The 16,065-nt window shown below is 44.7% G+C and overlaps 1 protein-coding gene across 3 annotated transcripts in view; it reads left to right on the forward strand.

Annotated features, from left to right (window-relative positions):
* Positions 1-16,065, forward strand: part of GEFmeso (Guanine nucleotide exchange factor in mesoderm) — a 64,462-nt gene that overhangs the window by 35,858 nt on the left and 12,539 nt on the right. The window contains exon 1 of one of the 3 annotated variants that reach the window (XM_031989867.2): positions 6,162-6,660. The exons of 1 other annotated variant lie outside the window; for it this stretch is intronic. The gene's annotated coding sequence lies outside the window, so the exon portion shown is untranslated. Of the gene's footprint in view, positions 1-6,161; positions 6,661-16,065 lie in introns of those variants that run through there. One more of the 3 variants, XM_031989868.2, reaches the window with a different exon arrangement.

The raw sequence follows: 16,065 nt of genomic DNA on the forward strand, positions 1-16,065 counted from the left end.
GATTTTTCCGCCGGACGGATTCAGCGTGCGAAATTGAGCTTCGAGCGGTCATTATCGCGACGACCTTCAATTGAATATACACCGATTAACGATGAATTAACGCGATCTATAGACTCGCGCCGCGTTGATCGATCGTAGTATTAGCGTCTCGCCTGATTAACTGGCTCCAGCACCCTGTGTATAGAACGTCTTCCTTTTAGCCTCGCATGCGCCGGTGATCATAAAAGTAGGCTACATCGAGTGCCATGCGAAATGGCACTTTTTTACCAATCAAGACCTCGCAGCAAATAAGATATTTAAAAACGTGAACATTAGTTGTAGGTAATCTCTTTCCTACATGCTGATGAGGCATAAACAGCTAAAGAATTCATAAATTAAAAATCTCTACATAGCAATTACGAAGACGGAAAGTTAAAATGAAATTCCTTAGGGGTTGATTTCACCCTTTTTAACCCTTTACGGACGAATGTCGACAGTTCGAAAAGATGGAGTGCTCATATTTGGAAGACTAAGTCGCGGACAAATGGTTTAATTACTGTGACAGCAAGAGATCAGCTCGTAGTTTCCTTTTTTCCTATTAAGTGATTGATATTTCTTTAACTTCATTTGTCGAAGACTTTGTATATTTCAAAGTATCGTCCGGAAAGGATTAATAGCCTTTCTATTGACAAAAGATTCCTGGTTACTACATTATCCTCTACAATCGCGCAAAAGTTTCCTGAAAACAGATCTTCAACGACTCGAGTACGATCTCACAATGAACCGCGCAAGCCTAATTCGGGACGAACGATCTATCATTCCAACGTACGCTGGATGCTCCCGAGATTACGATCGTCATAACGGATCTCGTTCCATGTGTCGCTGTTCCGTCATCCGAAGAAGCGGTCGCGCGGCTTCGAGGCCAGAAATTCAGCTGGAAGTCGCCGGCAGAACCGCGAAAAATCGGGTTTCACGTCGAGAGAGGCAGGTTTCGAGTCTGTACACACAGGTATACACCGTGTATCTTCGTCGACGGGGTAGGGGGTCTAGTTTCTTTTTCAAAGGAACGCTCTCTCGCTCGCATACCGTGCCAATTATTCCCCGCACGGAAGTTCCACGGCCTGGCCTCTCCGAGAGATTGATGCAAGTCGATGCACTCCGCGCCGGTGCGCGCTCGCGCACCCGCGTACATGTTTTATTCATACCTTTCACCGGGCCCCGATAAGAAAATTATATTTAAACCCAGGCCCGGCGCCCCGCGATGTCGCGGGAGACGAGAAAATAAGTGAAACAGCGCCAGTTATTTCGTTCCTCCGAACGTGCGCGCGGCCTGCACACCGGGTGTCCGAAAAACGCGCGCGCTCCGGAGAGACTCTAATCGTCTTACCGAATGTATTAATTACGGAATCCGAGATCCCGGTTCGATTAGGATGCACGGATGCGCAAGAATGGGTCAACAGGATGCACTTTCGAGACTGATTCGCAGAAACGGACTTTCATGGAGATAATGGCTGGCGGTGAAGCGTGCCGCGCGCTCCCAATTACTAATTATTTCTGCGGAACACGTGTTGCTTAGCAGCGCGATGTGACGCGACGCGACGAGACGCGACGCGGATGCGTCTTACGTGCATTCTTACGCTCATGGGAGACGAGCATCTCCATTCCGCCGCGAGAAAGTTAGGGAACGAATTGGGAGCATAGTTCAGCGGGTCTCCGCTTGCCGAGTAGGAATTTTATGCGAGGTGCTATTGTTTTAGACGTTCTGTAGTTCTAAATAATGACGGTGTCGTCGTATGGTCGTTCGGTAGATTAATTAATTCTCTGAATGTATTTCTCTTGCTCAGTTCGGATTTTGTGGGCGTGGTTGGGAAGTATGTAGTGGGCGTGGCTGATAAGAATGCGTTGGGCGTGGCTAAGTAGAGAACACTGGAGACACTCATCGTAAATTTCAATTTATAGCAACGATAATGTGTTCCTGGAGATTAGTGAAATGTTTCTAAATGTATTCGACTATTTGATTGTTTATCGAATCTTTATCGAAGCGTTAGAAATGAAGAATATAGAAGAGAGGCTGTGTTATTCGATGATCGATTATTTGAATCAGCCAGTAACTCGAAAGAGACCATAGCGTTGCGATTCGAGTAGTTTAGCAAACTACGTGATTCTAAAGAAGGTTTCTTTCGCAGCTCAATTGAAAGTTTACGGTCGAGGCTAAGCGGCCCGTAGGCGTGGCCAAGGCGGCGGCACGCGTGGAGGGGGTCGTACACGATGTTGAATTCTAATTTTCAATTATTACGTGCAACTGGCCAGCGGAATGATACACGCCGCGCGGTGCTTTCTCCGAGCTCTAATTACAGTCCGACTCGGAATCTCTAGGTGAATTCTCTGGGATCACGTGAGCAAGGTCCTGGATCATGTTCTCCAGTGGGTGTAACAATAATTCGAATCGAAACTTTTAGCTGCCTTGATGAACTTTCAGAACAAACTGTTAGGTTTATTCGTAAAGGGAACGAACGAGATAGTAGTAATATCTCTGGCAATTGGAAACATCAACAAAAGACAATAAAGATAAAATAACCAAGTGAACTAAACCATTATTCATTGTTAAAAACGTCTTCTACAATTTACCAACATTCTCATTCCAAAATGAAACTACGTTTATGAAGATTCCTTGATTGATATTGGCCAACACGAATAATTCGCACTCGGGCGTTTTTCACTAGAAACATTTTAACATTCTCTAATGAAATATAGACGATATTTCGCGAAACTATTTTCACGAAAATTTTATTTCAATATTTCTCAAATTGACGCGTTATATTTCGTATAATATTAACCCTTTGCACTCGAGAGGTGACTCTCAGTCACCATTTAATTTGACGCAGTAAAATTAGAAAATTTAATTCTCAATTTACCTGTGATTTCTCTTTGAATTCATTTAAAAAAAGCCATCGTCTTTCTAGTTAGAAAATGTTAAGTATTGCTAACGAAATACTTCCGAGTGCAAAGGGTTAAGTATAAAATTTCACAATTTTACTCTATGAAATCAAGTGGTGAGTGAGTCTCACCTCTCGAGTGCAAAGGGTTAAAGTCAAGGGAAACTTCGAAACTTTGACAGTCCCGGCGAGAATCGATGATCTGCAGACGAATGGCAATCAGAGCAAGTAGCATACCGAGCCATTAGGAGCACTAGGTGTACCGTTATCCCGTGATCTCGCGTTCCCGCGGATGAAAGTACACGCGGAAAGTACATCGCGTGTTCCGGTGATTCACGAACGACCCGTGTGTAGGGCCCGGAGCGTGTTCCCGAGAAGGACGCCGCCTCTTTTTCGTCCGTGTCTCGAATTCCTCGTTCGTGAGCATGGCCTGGACTGGTGGGGAGGAAAAGAAAAGAAAAGAAAAAACAACCGATCGGCCACTGTGGTGCGGCTAGAGCACCGTAGTGAGTCACTCTCGGTGACTGGCTCTCGTTGTAATTCATTGCGATGATTGAACCCCCCACCAATCGGCCACGGAGTACGGCTTCATTCACATCGGAGGAACGATGACCCTGGACCACGTCGGCGCTTTCATCTTGGATTGTTTGATTCCGGGTCTATTCTGACCCGTGCTGCCTACTCGGTTTAGGACAGAGTCTTGGAATATTGGGAAGAATATGATTCCCTTAAATTCAATTTGGAGTCATCCGATTTTAGCATGATAATGTAATAGAATGTTTGACGTTTAATGAGAGCTTAACCCTTTGAACTCTGTAGGCTCCAATATTGCACCAGGAATAATATCAGATATTATAATGAATCTTACATAAACTACCCTACAATTATTAGATTTTTCATCCAAATTTTGCACTAAGAAGGAAAATAAAAGATCTAAGAAATGTTATGGCATTTTTCATTTTCGCTAGGGATACTACAAAAACTAGTTGCAGTTGCCGATAGATTATAAAACCATCTGGAGCGCTAAGGGTTAATATCGAGTATCTAGTTAACGCAATCGAACTTGTCCTTTAAATTCTATGTAATTAATGGATGTAACGATGGAATAAGGCAGAAATTCAATAGGGAATACAGTGAGAATCTAATATGATAATATAACAAAGAAAAATAACGTGAAACGAAGAATTAAAAAACCAATTTCGTTATTTCCGATCGAGACTCGGAGATCAATGGAATCTCATTCCTCCGAATGAAACTGCTATCATCGTGCCGGCGGCACGGAGCAATTAGTCAATTTGTATGTCAGTGGTATGAAATGTTATGAAACATTCGTGGAGATAAGACCGGAGCGTGTTGCTCTCGAATGATATCGATTGCCCTTATTATTTAACAGTTAGCAGGAAGCAGAAGCAATTTATTCGGTCGGGCAGAGCGGATTATACGGCGGGGCAGGTTAATTATTCGTCGCCGCTTGACGCGCGAATTTCATAATCGCGATGAAGGGAAAAGGTAAAAAGCGACGGAAAAGAAGTAGGTCTCCGTGGATTCGCGCGGACGATAATCGTGTAACAGGTCACCGGGAATTTCAATTAAGGGAAGGCATCTGGTACGCGATCGAAGCATTTTGCTTTCAACGTTCGGCGAACTTGATATTGCGTTCATTAATTAAAGGATCCTGGATTCCGTACGGTTAACGTCGATCGGACGGCGAATGAAAACATTAAATCGAATCGTTATTCCGTCGGTTAAGGAAGAAAATGATTTCTTTCTCGATGCGCGCGCGTGTCGTCGGACTGATTTTTAATCGGATCAGTTTAATTGAGCCGGTTGCAGGCAGGATTCCCGGGACGGTGCGCGGCGGGACGCTTCGACGCGTCGCGTCGGGCGCGACGGATCGCATTGGCAACCGTAACTCGAGTCGATCCGACGGACGACATCCACTTCGTCACGATTTGTTAACCTTCTGGTTACGTGGAATCGCGTCGCACGTTCCTCTCATTTTATGCAACTGCGTTACACCCGTTGAATGATTAATCAGGCCGATAAGAAGGCGTGCTCCGTGGGCACGCGAGGACCGGCCGCGATTCAAGTTCTCCGTTCCCCTCCCCGCCGGTCGCCGTTCCAGCAATTTCGCAAATCCCGCGAAATTCCCTCGTTTCTTACCTTGCCCCGATTACGTGGGCCGCTGAGATTACGTTGCCAAATTCTGCTTAGATTTACGTAAAGCCTGGGAATTACGCTACATTCTTCTGCGTCGACTTGCGTAAGCCGGTAGACCGCTTATTACGGTTTTACTCGGATTCCATGGATTGCTCTCGTTCTTAGTAATTTTTACGAAAATTGTTTCTACTGTTACGTAACCTCGGCTGGGTTACACTGAGATTTATAAAAATGTTACTATTTTTCGTTCGGCCGCGTTGGATTTTCTGCGCCATTCGAGGCGGGCAAAAACGTTTATACCTTCGCTTACGGGTTATTAATAATTTTTTGTCTATTTACCGGCGTGAATTAAATAACTTATGCTTCGATACTTCCAACCATCGTCCGCTTTTACGCCCTGGTAATCGTAGAAAATATCCGCACTTTCCTCGCGTATCATTCGAACAATCTTAAAATAGGTATTTAGAACAAAGCCGATACCACGAAAATACACCGCGCTCGACGTTCGTTTTCCAATAAGCGTAAAAACTCGCCGCGAGCCACCCGTTTCTAGCAAAGAATCCAAAAACAAAACCCAATTAAAATTTCAATCTCCCCGTTATTAATCCCGTCGGACGAGAACTATGTACAATGAAACGTTACTGCATTTCCTCGAACCTTTCCTTTCTATTTTATTATCTGCCGAGGTCTTTAGTACACTTATAAAATCATAAAACTCGTAAAAATCATAGAAATCTGTGGTTTAATAGCCAGACAATTCACTTCCACAAACACCGTGCACAACACAACTGCGGAATTCGAAGAACCGTCTCGTCATCGAAGCTACGCGACGTTCGAAGGAACGACTTCAGATACTCGACAAAAAACAAAAAAAGAAACGAGAAAAAACTTATTTCAAAAACGCACTATCGAAGAAAAAGTTACGTTTAAAATATACACACGCGTCGAAGTGAACAAGCTTATCTGCTGTTTACTATTTCAAACGATATTTTATCCAGTAGCGATTGTCACCGGCGCACCGAGGCATCATTGGCCGATGACACATCGGTTTTTATCAGTTCCCCTCGGTGCCGGCCAATTGTGAGTGTCGCCTTAGTCTGAACGGCGCTCGCCGGCATTCGGGATCCGTCTATCCGAGTGTGCCACTACTCTCCGTTCCCATCTTCGCCTCTCTCCCCAGTATCTACCTGTTGCTCGAGCAGAGCGAAGGCTACTTCGCTCTACCTGCTTCCCTCGATTCCGTTCGAATCTAACGCGAACGCGCGACCGAGTTCCCTTCCTGCTTCGCCGACGCGCCGTGATCGTGTGTCGATCGTGTCGATCCAATTGACGCGCGCGTATCGATCGGCCGAAACGCCGATCGTGCTTCCGTCTTCTTTTCGGGGATCGACAGTGCACTTTCCCGTGAAACGTCGACGCAACGGATGCAGTGCGATCGTGACGGATGTGATCATCGAGCCTCGTTGCTCCAATCAATTGCTCCCTCGGACGACGAGAGGCTGTGTCAGTGGTACACGGGATCGATTAGAATGCCAGTGAGTGTGCACGGTGTTTGAGGTGCCGCTGGACTCTGTCCGGAAATCCGGTGAGTGGTTTTCTTTCAGTTCCGCCGAAGGAAAGCCAGTGATAGGGTTCGAGGATCTTAGGGAGGAGGATAGTGGTTTAGTGATCTAGTTTCTGGATCGACTCGCCGTCGGTGGTTTTTTTAGAGGATCGATGGTTCTTGAAGTGCGTACGTCTCTTGCGTTGTTGTCGATTCTTAGAGCAGAGGTGGAGCTTCTTAGTGCGTTAGAGGATAGTTTGGGAAAGCTAATAGTGCTAATAGTGCTCAATGCTAATGGAGTTAATAGTTTGATGAATCTTAAAGTGGAACGTTGGAATATTCAATGAGCAGAATTATCTCAGGAGACCGTTCTAAAGAGAATCGTTCGAGTTGAAGCGTGGAGAAGTTTGCGAAATGTATTTAGTCAGTCGATTGATAGAGTTTGAATGAAGTCAGAGGATACGTGTTCGAGTTGTGATATAAAAATTCTCTACGGATCTCTGAGCAATCGAGGTTAGTCGACAGTTGAAGAAAATCTGTCGATCGAATCGCTGGAATATTCCGAAATGAAAGCAACCCGAATATAAGAGGTTTGTTTAATCAGGATAAAGAAAAACAGGAACCGTGTCACCGTTCAATGTTCATTTCGCCGGCGAAATGATTCATTCGAATGCTCACGGAGCAATCGTCCGAGCGCAGTGGGAAGACCGTGATACTGCACTTCCGCTTAACACGATTACTGGAACGTCTAAAATTTAATATCCGTCGTTTGACGATTTTACACGGCCGCGGAGAGATCTGCTTTTCAATCTGGACAGTTAGCGCTTGTACGACACGCGGTTAAAAATATTTTTTACAACGCGGCGCAATCATTTGTTTACCGTTGCAATAAGATACAATTTAGATAGCGAGACTAATTCCAGTTTACGCGTTAGAAAAACGTTTTAACGAGGGTCGTAAACGATCCAACACACACGGCCCCGCTGCGTCGCTGATAAATGATCGAGGATTAATTATTCGACACTCCTCGGAAAGGCAATTAATAGATTAGGACAGCCGTTTCTGCGTATAAATGCGAAACACGTCGTAACCATTATCTCGTTCGGAAACGGAGAGCTTATCGGTGTGTTTAATCTGCTGTTCGACCGTTTCGATGCCAAATGAAATCGGGCTATCACCATGCGCAAACATCGGAGGTCGTCTTTTAACAGGCCTAGGTTCATTGCAATTGTTTCCAGTCGTGAAACCGCATTGATGCTGATCGTTAATTCGAGAGTCCGATCGCAACGTTCGTTTACTATTGATTAGTTTGTACAGTTCCCCGCTTGAAACTATCACCACTTTCTTCGAATAGCCTCGGGGTCCGCCATTTCTGTTTACACGGTCGCACGAAACATGATTTATTCAACTCCGATAATAAGTAATCACATCGGTCTGCAAATCGTTGCGTAACCTTAAACACTGCACGTGCCTTTCAGCAATTGATACTGTCTGCTGAGGACACCGGTCGATGATTAGATAAGACATTGATTAAAAGTGCACTAGGGCCTGCATTGTCCTTCATCGTTGCGTAGACCGTGCGTGCATAGAAACTGCATTTTCATTATCAACAACCCATAGAAATACATGTCGATGAATAGGTTTGTACTACCAGTAAACAAGCAAAAATTTATTTATTGAAATTCTTGAGGTTTCAATTTCAAATGAAATAGACGTTTTATTAATTACTGAACCTATTTCATTAACACGTTGAACGCCGCACGATTTCATAGAGCAAAGTACAGAAAATGGAAAAAATACAATATTAGATCATCTGACTGAATTGGATTATTATCATTGCACGTTCATCAAACTGAATGTCACCGCAATGGGTGGCATTATTTATAATATAGAAATGTTTGCGAATAATCATCGTTTCACTGAGTGAACTATAGTAATTCGATTTTATTGAACGCCGCGATTTCATAGAGCAAAGTACAGAAAATGGAAAAAATACAATATTAGATCATCTGACTGAATTGGATTATTATCATTGCACGTTCATCAAACTGAATGTCACCGCAATGGGTGGCATTATTTATAATATAGAAATGTTTGCGAATAATCATCGTTTCACTGAGTGAACTATAGTAATTCGATTTTATTGAACGCCGCGATTTCATAGAGCAAAGTACAGAAAATGGAAAAAATACAATATTAGATCATCTGACTGAATTGGATTATTATCATTGCACGTTCATCAAACTGAATGTCACCGCAATGGGTAGCGTTATTTATAATATAGAAATGTTTGCGAATAATCACCGTTTAATTGAGTGAATTATAGTAATTCGATTTGCTTGGTCACCGGTGACCCATGTCATTCAACGTGTTGTCTCTGGATCTCTGAATATTTATACAAGAAATTGCACAAAATCTATTCGTACAGTAAAGAATCTTTTATTCAAAGAAATCTGATTCACCAGAGACTCGTTTGAACTTCTCCAATCGACGGCGCCGGTACAAAATGGCGGTAACAAGCTGTCAGACGGCGAGCGTCTTCGCGCGACCTTGTCTACTTGAATTCCCGCAATTGTCCCGATTGATTCAGCTGTCTCGCGTCTCGATAACCGTCAATTAGCCACCGAACCGATCTACCGATAAGAGATCCTGCGGGCTACGAGGTTTCGATAGCGGCCTAGCGCTCCTGACACTTTCTAAAAATACCCCCGGGAACACGGTCAATCGGCCTTATCGATCCGCGGCAGCCGAGGAAAAGCCAGCCCGAGATTCTACCGGTCGAATGCCGGACATTTTTCATCGGACTGGTTAGACGTTAACGTAATATCGTCACCTCGGAGACGGCTGGATTATTCCGACGATCAAGATTAATCCCCGAGATACACCCGCTCGACCGCAATTGGCCACACTTCTTGCTCCCCGAGTCGTGCAATTAGCGTGTTTCTGGCTTTAATAGAAACGGATCTAATTGTTTGTTAAATACACCGTGACTCACGAATGTTGTTCAAGGGGAAACTGTCACTTTTTACTTTCAATTGTCACTTCGAGCTTGGGAAAAATCGTACTGCGAACTATGCAACACGCTGCTGGTTTTTATTGTTTATACAATCTCGTCGCTTCGGCCAGCAGAGGCCCGTGTGTTTTCGCGAACGATTATGTCAAGAAGATCTAGTTCAGCGATTGTCGATTCGAAATCGAAAGGCTCGCACGGAGAGCACATTTTCAGCGTTATCGCGACCCAATTCCAGCTGACAAGTGCTTTATCTGCTGGATCCGATCGAGACTTCAGATTTTTCTTCACTATCGACTTCTCCCTCTCAATATTTCTCCTGCTCTAATTCGAATTTCTTCAATGGAGGGTTTCAGCATACTACAGAGTAATACATAAAAGAACGAAGCTCTGCGAAAATTACCTGTCTTGAATTCGTGCAACGTGGAAGCTCTAAGTATTCAAACACCCACGATCCGGGGATCAACAATGAGAAACGCGCGCAGACCACCTCTGTGCAGCCGGACAATAGTCCCAAACACCGGTGGAATGCAAACGACAGGTAAATCGTGTCGAATCGAAAGAGTAGCGCGCGAGTTTGGCAGCGGTTCAACCGTCTCCGGGTATCTGCTAATAGACCCGCAAATCTACTAGTCGTGAACCAGCTCACGTAGAAGGAGATCTCTCTCTCTCTCTCTCTCTCTGGCCGTGCGTCAGGTCACAGGGAATGCCGGAAAAGCAGAAAACCGGCGACAAACCAGAAAAGGAACGAGATCGCATTCGGCTCACGTATCCCCCGACGAGAGACAAGTACGGGGATCACGTTCCGCCAACGTGAGACTCCTCTGCCCCGGAATTCCAGGCTGCCTGGCTGCCTTTTGTGCCTCTTATCTGTTCCCGGAGATGCACCCGGAAACGCGCCTCCCGGCCATCGAGGCGCGCATTCCGATGCATGCATTCCGGGGGACAAAGCGAACTCGAACCGATCCTGGAATCGTCTATTATCGAAGCCCTTCACCTATCGAGCTGTCTCCAGATTAGCTCCCGAGGGTGTGAAGACGACGGGTGCGACTTTTTGATAGCTGGCTGATGACGCTTGGTATGTGATGCGATAAGGGGAAGGAATCTGGAGTTTTATGATAGTCAGTGATGATGGTAGTGAGAGGAATGAATGAAGGGAAGAGTTGGGTTAGGATGATTCGAGCGTTTGTTTGTTATTTGAAGATTAATATTTTGTACTCGAGATGTGACTCTCAGTCACCGCTTGATTTGACGCAGTAAAATTATAGAATGTGATATTTAATGTTGAACTTTGTATAATGCCTCGATACGTGCAATATTAGAATAAAATAGGTTTGCTCCTCAATGTACTTGTGATTTCTCTTCGAGTTAGTTACGAAGAATATCGTCTTCGTCTCGTAAAATATTGCTAAATATTTCTAGTGAGAAACTTCCGAGAAAGGGTTAACCCTTTGCACTTGAGAGGTGACTTTCAGTTACCACAAGATTCGATACAACAGAACTATGAAGTTGAATATTTAATATTTCAGATTAAATTTTGCATTGCTACGTGAAATAGTTGAATAAAACACCTCTGTTGCTTGATTTATCTATGAATTATCGTTAAATTAGTTTCAAACCGTATCACCTATCTCGTCAAAAAATGTCGAATATTTCTGTTGAAAAACTTTCGAGTGCGAAGGGTTAATAATTGATCGTTCTACGAGAATGATCTGTCTTCGCAGCGACTGTACATTAGTGAGTGGATTTCTATAGGCTGTAATTCTGAAAAATTTGAAGGCTGTGAATAGGGTGTTTCCTCAGGATCGAAGAATATTATTTCTCCTAGTCCTTTCAGAGGGACTGAAGAATGCACCGATGGAATGCGTGAGGTGGCTGCGAGAGAAGGCTGCAAAGAAATTCGAATGACTCACTGAAAAAGCCGCGACGCTTCCGACGGATGACAAATAAAAAGACAACGACGACGTATCGTGTGAAAGTCGACTTTGCATGATCGTGCGGGAATGTTCGTGAAAAATTAATCGATCGAGCAAGAAGATCGGTTGGAACCAGTCCAATTACGATGCTATTACGAAGAGTGATTGCAGTTTCGATCTCATAGCTTCTTCACTCTCGTGTGATGTTCTCTCTGTTTTGTAACAGACTGACTATTATATCGTTACAGCTTATGTCAGCCGAGTCGCAAATAGAAATCGCACGTGACGCCTCGAAAACGTGATTTATGAAAGTAACCAGTGAAAGTAGTTCCTCCAGGGAAATGTTAACGTTAACGCAAATTATATTGTCGCCGGTCTGCGGCGCCTGCTAACGGCGCAATTATCCGAGAATGTAGAGTATTTCCTGCCCAGCGATCATTCTTCGCGTAGAACACTCTTGTTTTCTCTTTCCCTTATAAATTTTCGTATCCTCCTAATAAGCATACCGCGTTAAACGAAGTAAAAGTGTTCTTTTATTGTCGCTCTAACAATAAGACCAGTAGTTCCCACGAGGATTCGAACTTTCCGGCGAACCACAATGGCGGGCGAGACCACAATGGCGACCAGTCAACCTCCCACTTCACAACTTCAAATTCGCAAAACCGTCGAAGCGAAGGTTCTCGAATAAATTCAACTCGATCTCATTATCGACAAACAGTGAGGAATTATAGAACTGAAGCTAATGTCGGAGAAATTCAACTCAATTGAACAGTTATCACTAACGTTTATCGCGGATCATTGAGAATCGAGTAGTCTGATCAACGTTTACCAACCGTAATGCGAATTGGCGATTAAACCGATTATTCCGATATGGAAGTGAGAATTCCGATGAATTCGAATGAGTCCCTCGGAGACGGAGAAACAGCGTCGAAGCAGGTTTCCGGGTACATCGGTCCCAAAGATAAGCCGTCGAAGTCTCGAGGGAAAGCCGGGAGATCGTGTTTCCCCGGGGAGGCGCAATAATCCGGCGAATGGCGGCCGATCGCGAGCGGCAATAGTGACGACCGCGACGATAACGAGACAGTTTACGGCCGTTCGAGTCACGATCGGCGAACGTGCGTGACCGAGAGACGTTTAGGCTGGGCCCTCGCCGCGATCACGTTAACTCGTTTGCATTACAATCGTGTAATTAACTAAACGATCGCCAAATTGACAATGTTTTCTCCGGTCGGAGCGTTCCACGTTCCTCCGGCCTCTCGTCTACTCGAGTCATCGTGAACCGGGAACTATTTGGCACTATTCCACGGAACAATCATTCTAGGTCAATCCCCGATCTCTTCGTTTTTCATTCCTCCGGATGTAAAACTTATTTATGATCCTCTGTTACGAACTTCAACGCGTCCCTCTTGAGCTAACGGCATTAATGCTCCTACTGTTTTCTTCATTTGATCCTCGCAGCGCAATTATAGTAACGTATCACTCGGAAAGCTTTCATTATCCGGACAATGTATCCTAACAGCGGTAATAAGTTAGCATATTTTACTTCCCATTGAATAGGTGATCAGATCGCTTGTGTGGTCCGCATGAATCCGATCTGGCGCGTCTGGACCGATCCGGAGCTCGTTCGGAAATTAGTCGGGCCGGTTAAATTAACCGGAATTTATTCGCTTTTGTTCGATCCAGTCGATCGATAGGCGCGAATGGCGCAAGTCGCGAGCGACGGCGTGCGTGCGTCTCGGTTTCGGTGACTGTGACTGTGCCTCGCACCTGGACACCGTAAAACAAACCGCACGTGGCCGTCGTTAGACCGTTTACGCGGCCGACGGAGGGGAGAATGCATTCTTTTCGACATTGTGCGCACGAAGAAAGCGTACGATTTCGTAACCAGCCCGGCACAACGATCCGAACACCCTTCGTTCCACTTTGTTCGGCGGCTGACAATAGAAAAAGAGATAGGTGCAGCGCTACTATGCGCCCAACCCGCTCGTTAATTCTTCCAGGGACTGAATGAAACTCGTAAATGAAAGTTTATTTATCAAACTCCGAATCTTTGAATCGTTTCTCCTGCGTCAAGCTAATTTTCTGTGCTGACACTCTGACTCTCCTTATTTTCTATTCGACGAGGGAAGAGTCTGGAGCGTTATATACTCTCGAACACATAGTTAACCCATTGCACTCCGATCCTCTTCTCTTAGACTAATTTTATCAACTCAAAAAATCAACATTTCCATTCCTCGATTGATCTAATACATTTCGAAATCTACACTCTGCTACTATAAAAACTCGATCATTTCGAATCTAATAGCACTTAACCCGTTGCCGGACAAAGCTATTTTACGTCAATATTAGATTGATGCATTATGCGAAGTATAATATTAAATATCAAACTTTATAGCTTCACTGTAGGAAATCAAGTGACTGAGAGTCACCTCCCGAGTGCAAAGGGTTAACAAATGCAAGGGTACAATTAACACTAGGTTTACGGAACGCGTCAAATTGACGTATATTGGATTTTAGAAATATTATTTTGTAAATGTTTACGCCGATTTTGATTGATACGATCACACTGACATGTACCCCAATTACCTACTATCAAATCTCCAGTTTCCACAATCTAAATAAACGAGCAGCAATTCTTTTAGGAATAATAGAATGAAGTGTACAATAAATGCTCGTAAACCTAGTGTTAATAAACTAAATATTTGAAGAATCGAGATAAACACAGGAAAGAGCATTCTGTGATTTTCATTCGAACCTCACCGAACGATCAAAGCTTCCTGGGAATAGAGAAGATAATAGGCCTAAAGTCACGGTTATTTCATAACTAATTGCAACTTTGAAGAGTTCCATTCGACCGGTGATTATAATACCTTTCCGAAGCCCGTCGGTCGAACAGATTCAGATCTGGGTTAGGCTCGATTAGGTTCGGATCGGAGCGCTACTCGAAGTACAGTTTTGATGGAGGCTTGTATTAAGGCTGCGGCGAACGGTGATGGTAATCGTGCCGGCATTACCACGCATTCAAATCACCGTAACGCGGTTTGTATTAATGCCACGTTCACGGTTTTATTGCGAGGAAACTGTACGCATTATCCACTCGAGATTTTCCGCGCGAGGCCCGACATCCGTTCCCCCCGCGGCGTATCGAGGAATAACTCGATTGAAAATTCATTTTAAAATTCCGATACAGGCTTATCTGAACCGTGGCGCCAGTCCGGCGTCGAGCCTAAAATACTATTCACAATTAATTCCCGAGTCGACTCGGCTTCTGTTTATTTACGACAATATTTCATGTAAAGTCTCAGCCAACGATCCATGTCTAAATAGAATTTATCCCAAGCGATTCCATCGGTCATAACAAATTTCATTCTGTATCCCGCTTGCGCGTTAGCCTTCCGTTCAGTTCCAAATACCAGCGGTAATTAATTCCCGACGAAACGATCCGCCGTGATTCTATTTGCCAGAATGGTTAGGCGTGTTAAGACCGCGCTAACCGTCCACGAAGTGAAACTTAATTTATTTCCGTCCTAAGTAGTTCGAACAATTAACAATGCTCGTTACTGTAATCTTCCGCGAAGCGGCCGCTCCGAGAAACAATTTATCATTCGCAAGTGATCTACGTTAAAGCTCCGTGAAAAGTATCACGGCACAATGCGGTGTATCATTATGATATCCATGGGTGGAATCGATGATCGTATCGCGGGACAACGTGGCGGCGACGCGTTGCATCGAAATGCACGCGCGCGAACGAGGCGCGCATCTCCATATCGAAAGCGCGAGTTTCCCAGCAGCGTATTTTCACTGGCCTTTCTGGTCAGCTTCAATCGCGAGCTTTGTTAGTCATCCTCGCCTCGTGTCGTTCCCACAACACGTGAGTCAGTGCAACGTGGCGGGCATCGCAAGACGCGGGACCCAGCCGACGAGCCACTTGAGACTTTTCAGCGGGCAGCGGCTCGTTGCTTTTCGTCAATGAACGGACGTTTCCCTTTCTTTCGGGCTCTCCGTACGCTATTTTTGCCCGCCGCGCTGCCCGACGCAACAGCGGCGCCACGCCGCGCCGCGCCACGCCGCCCGCCCCTCGTTTTTCTACCGTCGGTTCATTGAATCCGAATGGAGTAGAGCAGACCGTGCATCTGAGCCTTCCTTTAATTATTTAGAGCTGCGCTCGGCTTCTTTCGACAACCACTGACCTTCTGCGCGTTAGCAGAACCTTCGCTCGGTGGGTATCACCGCGCGAAATGCTGTTACACTCGGTACTTTTACTAAATATTATCGGAGGACTTCTGCGGCTGAACCTAGTAGATCTGATTCCTTCGATTGTAGACTCTGTTTAACCCTTTGCACTTCAGAAATTTTCACTGGAAATGCTCAATATTTCCTAATGAGCTGCAGTTGACATTTTCCAAAATTGATTTGACAAGAAGTCGCGCATACATTGAGGAAGGAAACTATTTTCTTTCAATATTTCATATTAATGCATTATACAAAGTTGAATATTAAATCTCAAACTTTACAATTTAG

The sequence above is a fragment of the Nomia melanderi genome, chromosome 1, assembly GCF_051020985.1.
Source record: "Nomia melanderi isolate GNS246 chromosome 1, iyNomMela1, whole genome shotgun sequence".
NCBI lineage: Eukaryota > Metazoa > Arthropoda > Insecta > Hymenoptera > Halictidae > Nomia > Nomia melanderi.